General features: G+C 39.7%; 1 protein-coding gene across 1 annotated transcript in view; it reads right to left on the reverse strand.

Annotated features, from left to right (window-relative positions):
• The window catches only part of ip6k1 (inositol hexakisphosphate kinase 1), a 33840-nt gene extending 26559 nt beyond the window's left edge, over positions 1 to 7281 (reverse strand). Inside the window, exon 1 of the mRNA XM_084542476.1 lies at positions 6921 to 7281. The gene's annotated coding sequence lies outside the window, so the exon portion shown is untranslated. The remainder of the gene's footprint in view (positions 1 to 6920) is intronic.
• Positions 7282 to 9997: the final 2716 nt, after the last annotated feature.

Here is a 9997-nt window from a genome sequence, read left to right on the forward strand (position 1 = left end):
TAAGTTGCACTGTATGATAAGGTCGCTGAAGGACATAGCAGTTTAAAAGAAATACTTCCCTTCTATCTTTCAACAGAGAAAACTAACTTGAACAAAATGTCTGGACAGCAAAAAATCTGTTCAGATCTTCTTATCTGATTACCACTGGAGGACAATATCACCTGTTCAAGAACTGCTTGCAAGACAAAGCTGGTCAAGCTATTTTGTTTAACGTCATGAAAACTAAACCCAGACGCTTCCTATCAGGAAACATAAGCATGAGCTCCATTAAACAGTCTGAGGATACTGACAGACCAAGCAGAAGTATATCCTAGTATATCCCAGTTACATGGACTTTTACTGTTTAATAAATATATAATTGTATGTACAATTGTAAACATATGAGTGTATATTGGCACCCCAAACCATCCGCTCAACAACTTCTTCAACCACTTTTCACTTTTTGATTTCCGATGTGGTGGCGGTGTGACAGCCTGTGCAAAAGAAACTTTGCTGGGCTTAATGTGCCTTTCAATTTCAACTTCATCTTTTAACAAACCAGTGTATTTAACATACTTCAGAAAGAAACCACCAACCCTGTGACGTAGACAGTAAAGTTATTCCAAAATGGTGCGTAGCTTTTTTTATTTTATTATTTACTGGTTTCCATCTTCAGTTTCAGAATGTTCTAGCTAAATAAAAACACGATCAAAACGTCACTATCAACACCCTCATCGTAATGTCCCACCTCAGCTGCTTGTATGTGTTTTATTGCTGAGTGGTTGATCAGTGTAGTGTAGCAGAACCAGCCTAAACAATGCTAAATACGGGCTGATGGTTGCTACTGCTGACACAACTCCCGTCCCTCTGGGAATCATACAAACACCAAGAAACCCTAACCCAGGATCCAGCAGACTCTGGGTGGACTGACCGAGGTTCAAGTGTAATCAAAATAATCAATCAGGCAGTGTGGGATCAATAATAGTGACAGTAAAAGCAAAGAAGTAAAGGAGGAGATCATTAAGGAACAGGAAACAGAGGAAGGAAAGGAAATTGCCACAAAAGAGAGAAGACAACCAAGATGGGAGGTCAGAGGAAGTAATTAAACAAAGTATTGGATAATGATAATGACATGAGAGGGCGTGGAGGGAATGGAGGCAGTTTGGGTAAGAAAGATCCAGCCTTTTCACAGTATCATGCAGTCCTGAGGGAGGCAAACCAAAAAAAAAAACATCTGTCAGTTTCAAAAATCACAAAATACAACTGGGAAAAACACAAGAACAAACACACACAGCTGCTGCTCATGTCAACAGCTGCTGAGCGACAAAAACACACACAGGAGAACTATTTGTCCTATCAACAATCCCCTCGGCTGAGACGACACCTCACGACCTGAGACTCCAGGGTTACCGCGGCAACCAAAAGTCACGTCAGTCAGCCGATCGTCACCCAGCTCGCCTCAGGGTTTAGGTCAAAGCTGGTTGGCGCTGGTGTAAATGGACATCTACTATGGACAAGATGGGAGTCCGGTTTAACCCCTACTGCAGTGGCAACATCAATAACACATATAGAGTTGAATTAATTTATGTTTTGGACTAAAAGTGCACCTAAAAAAGTGAACACTGGGTGTATAAACTGCTGTCGGAGAAAAGTTTCTACTGCTGATGTAGAGAAACTGCTGACAAATCTGTGTGAATAAACTATTGAGTTCTCATTTTCAATATACTGATAATTTTGTTCTATTATTTATGCCGGTTAGCACCTGATAATTCTAAGCAGGAATACTTATTTATATACTGTCACCTGATTTCTGATTATCATGTTGTTTCCCAGGGCCACACTGTGAAATCTGTTACTACAACTTCAGCTTGTTTTTATAGCAAGAGACGTCCAGCTGAGGCTTGTTTACATTCTGTGAAAGAGACTGCAGCATGTGGACAATATGTTTTTCTACATTCTGATGAAATGATAAACGAAATAAATGGTTGAGGTAAATTCCATTAAAAATACACCACAATTCTGTAGTGGTTAGCACTGATGCCTCACAGCAAGAAGGTTCTGTGTTTGAGTCCATCTGGGGCTGTGTGGGGTTTACATGTTCTCCCTGTGTCTGCGTGGGTTCTCTCCGGGTACTCCAGCTTCCTCCCACTGTCCATGCTCGTTAGGTTCATTGGTGATTCTAAATTAGCCGTAGGTGTGCACGTGAGTGTGAATGGTTGCCTGTCTCTCTGTGTTAGCCCTGTGATAGAGCTCCGGTAGCTGACGTCACCCTGCTCCGGCAATCACAACACCGCCACATTGGCGGGAAAGCGCGCTTTTCGAATGACTATTTGGTTGACAACTGCAAGCAACTAACTAACTTGTCCATGTACCAGTTACATACGAAATGGTCGACAGCTGTTGTGCCACAGGATGCCAGAATAGTCGGGGACAAGCAAAGGGGAAATCATTTTATAGGATTCCCAAAGATCCCGCAATTAGCAGGAATGAGAAAACAGAGCGGTGGGATCCCTCAAGAAACAGATTTCACTTGTGTAGCGATCCCTTTATACCAAGTACAGAATCCAGCGTTTTCCAAGTGTAATGTCTTGTTTATTTAACATGTTTTTAACACGATGCCCAACAGATTTCTTTTCATAAAGGCAAGTTAGGCTAATGTTAATAATGTGGATTACAACGGGGTGTTGCTCATTCGGCACTAAAACTACTCAATGAGAAAGAAATTCGGGAAACAGTTACTTGTTATTGTAGTTGCGTTACTGTCATGAACATCCTCAGAAAAATTCTTCAATATATGCTTTCAGTGACTCACCAGAGTAGGACGAAGGAAAGTTAATGAAGTAGTTATATATATCAGGATACTGCAGGTCAGGAACATTGTCCACGCCGGCTGTTTTAATGCTTGAAAAAAGCAAACCTGGGGCATGATAAGGGTCCGTGATGTACAATCTGTCAAGTTTTGCCTTGTACTGGTCAATTTCTATCTGTTTAAAGTACGCAGTAAACTCTGACGGCCTGAAATCCGTCAGACGACATTTCCTCAGAGTTTTCCTGCCAATATGGCGGTGTCAACAAAAAAAGTCATGTGATGCCCGGAGCTCTATAGACTGGCGACCTGTCCAGGGTGTACCCCGCCTCTTGCCCAATGACAGTTGGAATAGACTCCAGCCACCCACGACCCTCCAGAGGACAAGTGGTTACAGAAAATGCATGAAAAGAATGAATGACCCTTGTTATTATTGCTTGTTATTAACTCAATATGGCTATTTTGCATACATCAACATGATCCGGTCGATACACTACACACAGTATAATCACATTAAATAATTTCATTTGCAAAATGAGTCAAAACTCCACTTGAACAGGAGGACGGCGGTTGATTAGGTGTTCCTTAATGTGACCCAGGACATATTGTGTGTTCGCACTGCTGAAAGAATGTGGTCATAAGTGGCTCTCCAAATGTGGTCTGAGATCAAGTGTCTTTTACCCATACTTTAAGCTGACCACATGTAATCAGATCACTCAGGACGCATGTTAATACTAAGTCTGAACAAGGCCTAAATGTTTTTCTTGTCAACTGAAGAAATATGTCGAATTAAGAAATTTTACTTCTGCCTAGCAGTTAACTAGGCAATCCTTAATGTGACCCAGGACTCATTGTGTGGTCACATTACCACAGGAAAGTGGTCATATATGTCAGAGACAACCCCAATTGTGTTCTGAGATCAGATCCCTCAAATGTGTTTGGGGTGTGGTCACACTGTACTTCCAGCTGGCCACTTGTGATGGACTATTCAAACACCCACGTCTGAACAGGGCCATAAAATTGTGACAAAATGACGGATTAAAGAATAAATAGTTAATAAAACAGTAAATTCCTCACAAGAAAGTGGCAGAAAAAAACCCATAACACACATCTTAAATCAACTTAAAAATGCTGTATTGTAATTTGTATTTGCCTATCTGAAAAATATACCGTAAATCTGTGAAACCTGCAGAAGTACTGGTCAGGCTCTAGTATTGGGTTCAGCATTAATATTTGTAATCAATAACCAATCACCACGACACTCCACTTACCGGTCCAGCTGATATTTCACAGTTCCTGTCTTCAAAGTTTTTGCCAGGAATATTTTTCTCAGCAACTGAGCCCATGTCTATTCACAGCTCTGATACCTGCCGTCTGTAACCATCCACAAAAGCAAGTGCAACAACAGACGCCGCCTACACCTGATATCAAAACCGTCAAATCAGCATCCTTTACGTCTCCAAACATTTCAGGGAAAGCAGAAACTCGTTGAGACTTTCACACACAAACACCAGCGTTGTTGATGCCAACGTGGGATAATGATCTCAGGTTAAATCCTCATTTGACATACTCACAAAATAGACGTCTGTCGCTAGTTAGTCCCTGTCCACTACAGTTTGCAAAGCATGTTTTGTTCCATAAACATCATTACTACCACAAATTATTAAAACGAGACTGCATGTAACCACTTTTGCGACAGAGAAATGTTGACTTTAAGTGTTAAGTGTTTGCACTAAATCAAAAGTTCCTTTGCAGCTGTGAAGACTAAAACCAATATCTTCTACAGAATCATTTATCTCCTTCCCTACTTTATAATGTCTTATGTCTCGGTTACAGAGCTACACATCTGTTTTCCTTGCCATTAAAAAGCTTATATCTGCATGATTTGAAAACACTTCTCACTGCTTTGTTGTATATCCAGGATTCTCTGAATATTCTTTCAACCATTTAGATAAAAAAATATTCTGTTAATCTTTTTAGATTATTTTTTAAGATCAATATTATACACCATCAACTACATCTTCTAAAAAGTTCATCCAGTTGAATTACCACCACTTTGATGCTGTTTCAGCATCAACTGAATATTAGAATAGTCATGAAGGAGGATTTAGTGCAGGACTGTTATGTCATAATTAATTAATTTTCAAATTTTTCTCTGCGTTCTCTTAAGTAATCTTGTTTCATTTTATTAATATTTCATTAAATATATTAATATTTTTGTGCATGGCAACAACAATATTAATTTATTGTATAGTTAGCTTTTGTACTTACAATTACCATGTGTAGTTGTTTATGTTCTGTTTACATATTCCTTTGAATTTTCTGCGACGTAATATATTTTATTAGTTAGAGTAGTGGACGTAGTCTAGTAGTGTTTGCAGTAGAAGTATTTCTGTAGCACAGTGGGACTAGGGGAAACAGTGTTTCACACCTCTGTATGTCCTCCTTCACACATTGTGGAATCAACAATAATAATTCTTGAATCTTGAACTATAGTTGACAAAATCAGGACAATACTTCTTATTAATAGTGACTTTATACTGATCAATAACGGAGGAAATTAGACGCACCGGAATAATATTTTTCTTTTTAACTTTCAAACACAAATACAGCATGAGATATTTCTATGCTTCTTTGTTATAATACTTATATTTACACTGATAGCAATACAGGCTTGTGAATGTGGCTCAGAAATAAAAATAATAAAATGTTTCATGTATAATAAGGTCATAGTAAGGTATAATTTTGGTGCATGCTACATACATGTAGCAGTACATTAGTTATTTGCGGTTAGTATCTTAAGGAAATAGAGCCTCAAACATAGGAATTATTTAAATACAAGAAAGTGTAAAATTATAGTCATTACAAGTGAAATTTGGAAGCCTTGACACATGCCGTTGACTTCACTAGAAAAATATGTAGATGCAGAAAAAGCAACCTCTCTGCTCCGTCAACATGAACTGAACACTATAACAAATGCATTCGTGTTCACTAGTGGACCTAATGAACTGGCAAATGAGTGTATGTTGCAATACAGTGGTCTGCAAAAGACACACACCATCTCTATTCTTGTTTTTTTTTTTATGGTCCATCTTGTCTTTCCAGCAAGCAGCTTAGTTTGCATTAGAAAATAAAGTCTCAAATTTCCCAAAACTGGAGCTAAATTGACAGGTAATAATCCTGCAGCAACAATAACGATTATACTTAATAATGCAGATTATGTTTCTATAGAAAATCATAGTCATTACTATAAAAACATCGAGACCTGGACACATGCACAGAGAAGAAAAATGTAGACAGAAAAATACAACCTTCCTTTTCATTTGTTATCCAGCCAACATCAGCGCAGACAGGTTGTTTTCAGCAGAATATTAAAAAGTAAAAGATGTGAAGTAAAAACATTCACATCTTCTGTGAAGACACCGGTCACAGAGAAGTGTCCGGTTGATGAGCCTGTTTACTAGCTGACGATAATGATAAAGCAGTCCCGCATCCGTAGCGTAACAAATAAACCCAGCAGGCAGCCAGGCCATCATCACACCCATTATTAACCCAAATTTGGTCAAGGCTAATCCTCCACAACATGTCATAATAATCTGACACGAGGAAGTCTGGATCCAAGGAACAGCAACCTCTGTTAAGATTATATTTACACCAAGCTAGCTTCCAGCTAATGAAACTTTTAGGGACCCACCTCTTAATGTTGTAAACGACAGCAGCCCAGTGTCCGATGATAACCTGACTACAACCTTAGTGCTGCTGTTATCTGGTAGCAGGGTGGCAAGCTGCCACATAACACGTTTATAGACCCGGGTACCATATTAGTTAGCGTTAGCTGTCAGACTGGCCAGCTTCTTGACCTTAGCCTGACAACATGCTAACTAGCCAGCTGGATTCATTTATAATCCGCTCAGTATCAAAATAAACCCGCACACCGTCTCATTCCATCTTTAAACCTCCCCTCCTCTTCTTTAACAGCAGCTCAGTCCTCGGGCTTTAGCCGAAAACCGTTAGTCCGACTCCTATATGCCGTTTAAAGTAGCCTAGCATGCTAATACTGGCTAGCTAACATCACGGCTTGCCGTTACGCAGTCTCTCCGGTTAAAGGCACGGAGCTGTCACGATAACAACACACCTTCAGGTTTGCCGAGTGGACACCGGGGAGACGGCGGAGGTCGCGGCGGATGTGTTTCAGAGACTGAAGAGGTTCATGGATGTCGGTCCCAGGCACCAAAACTGGTTAACGGCGGAGAAAAACATCCAGGAGGCTAACGTCATAACAGTGAAGCTAACGCAGCCAGTGTGGATTTTACAGTTCAATGTACACGGGCGCTGCGCTTTGGCGCCATCTACAGACTACAGGTGGAACTGTGCCTCCCGCCCCAGCTGCACTCACTCATGTTTTTATCAGAATAAACTTTATTTCACCATGTATACACACATACAAACGCTCTAACTCGGATTTCGCATTGCTGTCGGTGTACTTAAATAATGTACATGTATAATATGGTAAAAATGAAAGGTGATCTGTTTTCTATAGAATCATACAGTAGTTTACATCATCAAGTATAATCAGGATTTTTGCTACAGAATGATTACTTGATTATTTAGCAAAAGTTTGAGGCTTTATTTCCTCATGCAAACATAAATTAATACAGAATAGATCATAAAAACCAAGAATACAGACAATGTATGTCTTTTGCAGCCCCACATGCACAAAATCTTAGCTTCATGAAAGTCATAATGTTCAGTTTATGTTGACTGAGTAGAGAGGTTATTTCTCTGTGTCTACATGTTTTTCTTCTCAGTGCAAGTCAACGGCATGTATTAAGGCTTCCAAGTAATGACTATAACTTATATAGAAGCATCATAAATCATAAGTATAATCAGGCTTGTTGCTATAGAATCATTAATTGATTTTGTCCATGTTTGAAAAGTTTTGAACATTGTTGCAGACCATGAACACCCCCATGGTAACAGCAAGGGGTGTTACTTACACTGTGTGCACAGTTGTAAGGCAAGTGAGTGTTCTGACAATATCATAATTTTTATGCATACTTTCCAACCCCGACCAAAATAAACCTGAATGCCTATTGGATTTACTAGGTGATGTGCATTTGTGTAATGAGGGAGGATGTGGCCTCATGAGATCAACACCCTATATCAGGTGTGCACAATTATTAGGCAGCTTCTTGTCCTCCGGCAAAATGGGGCAGAAAAGAGATCTAACAGACTCTGAAAAGTCAAAAACTATAAAACATCTTTCAGAGGGATGCAGCACTCTTGAAGTTGCCAAGATATCAGGACATGACCACAGAACCATCAAACGTTTTGTTGCAAATAGCCAAAAGAGTTGCACGAAACATGTTGAGAGAAAAAGATTTGAGAAGAATCAAATGTGAAGCTACCAGGAACCATATACAGTCAATGCCAGGAACCCATTATCCTCCAGTGCTGTCATTATCCAGAACTGCCACCTACCTGGAGTGTGCAAAAGTACAAGATGTTCAATGCTCAGAGACATGACCAAGGTAAAACCACTGAACAAGACACACAAGTTGAAACGCCACGACTGGGCCAATATCTGAAGACAGATTTTTCAAAGGTGTTATGGGTTAGGGTGAGATGAGAGTGGTTCTTGACAGACCAGATGGATGGGCCCATGGCCGGATCATCAATGGGCATAGAACTCCACTCTGACTCAGATGCCAGCAAGATGGAGGTGGGGTACTCTATTGGCTGGAATTATTAAAGATGAGCTTGTTGGATCTTTTCGGGTTGAAGATGGACTCAAACTCAACTCCCAAACCTACTGTTAGTTTCTAGAAGACACTTTCTTCACACAGTGGTTCAGGAAGGCCATGATTCGTATGCAGGACAATGCTCCATCTCATGCATCAAAGTATTCCACTGCATGGCTAGCCAGTAGAGGCCTTAAAGATGAAAGAATATTCACATGGCCCTCTTCTTTACCAGACCTAAACCCTACTGAGAACTTGTTCTAGTTCTTGGGGTCATTATTGATGTCAGCTGTACAATGAAAAGAGAGAAAAAAATAGATAGGCATGAGAAGAACTAATAAAATCAGAGAAACACAGAAGAGATCTTTGGTAGTAATGTATACTTCAAGGGTGGACACTGTTTAAAATTTCCTGTTTTGTAATCAAATACAATCAAATGAAAAATCCAAAAATGTGTTAGTCTGTATCTAATGTTTTTCAACTTCCATATCCTTTCCTAGACAGTCTGTGGTTGAGGATTTTATGTCCACCTCTTGTAGGTTAAGAGGAAGGTTAATATTCATCCATGTTTCTAGCCTCCCTGTTGTCTCCACTACCTATCTAGGAATATGTCTGGCCATTAAGTTGTAAAATATTTCACCAATGCACATAATTCCTATTTAAAGTAAAAACAGATTTCTACAATTGAATGTAAGCTGATTAAAAATATATAATATAAAATAACTGCGCAAGTGTTCACCCCCTTCAGGTCAGTATTGAGTAGATGCACCTTTGGCTGCAATCACAGCACTGACTATGTGGATACGTCTCAATCACAGTTTTATTCCATTTGTCTTAGGAGAAACTGCTTAAGCTCTGTCAGGTTCAACAGGGCTCAGGTATGACCAGCCCGTTTTAAGTCCATCCACAAATATTCTATTGGATTGAGCTCTGGGCTTTGACTCAGACACTCCAGAACATTCATCTTATCCCTTAGTCTTGTTTTACAGACTGGATCAGATTGTCCTGTATCTTCTGCAGCATTCATTTTACCATCTCACTTGAGAACCCGTGATGCTGCTAGACCTTGTAGAGAAGCTTTAAAACCGAAAGCTTGAGTTCACTTTGTAGACACTCAAGCAAAATTCCATGTACAAGACAGCTCTGTGTGATTTACTCATCTGTTATTCCCTGGTCATCTGAAAACCCTGATTTGTTGGAAGTGGGGATGTCTCTGTAAAGTCCCCCCCCCCCCATCAGATCCCGATTTAACATTGAGTTCTGGCTGATCAAAGTCCTGATCCAATCTTAAAAAAAAAAAAAAATAGAACATTTCTTCCTCTGGAGATTTATAAAAGCTTTTCTTATCCTTGTAAATTCCTAGATCACGTGTGCACCATGCAACTGGACTCAGTCCAATAAATAGTTCTGTCAAAGTTAATGTAGCGAGGAGATAGACAGAATACAATTCCACTGAGTTGGCATTTTAATT

Source organism: Chelon labrosus (genome assembly GCF_963514085.1).
Source record: "Chelon labrosus genome assembly, chromosome: 4".
NCBI lineage: Eukaryota > Metazoa > Chordata > Actinopteri > Mugiliformes > Mugilidae > Chelon > Chelon labrosus.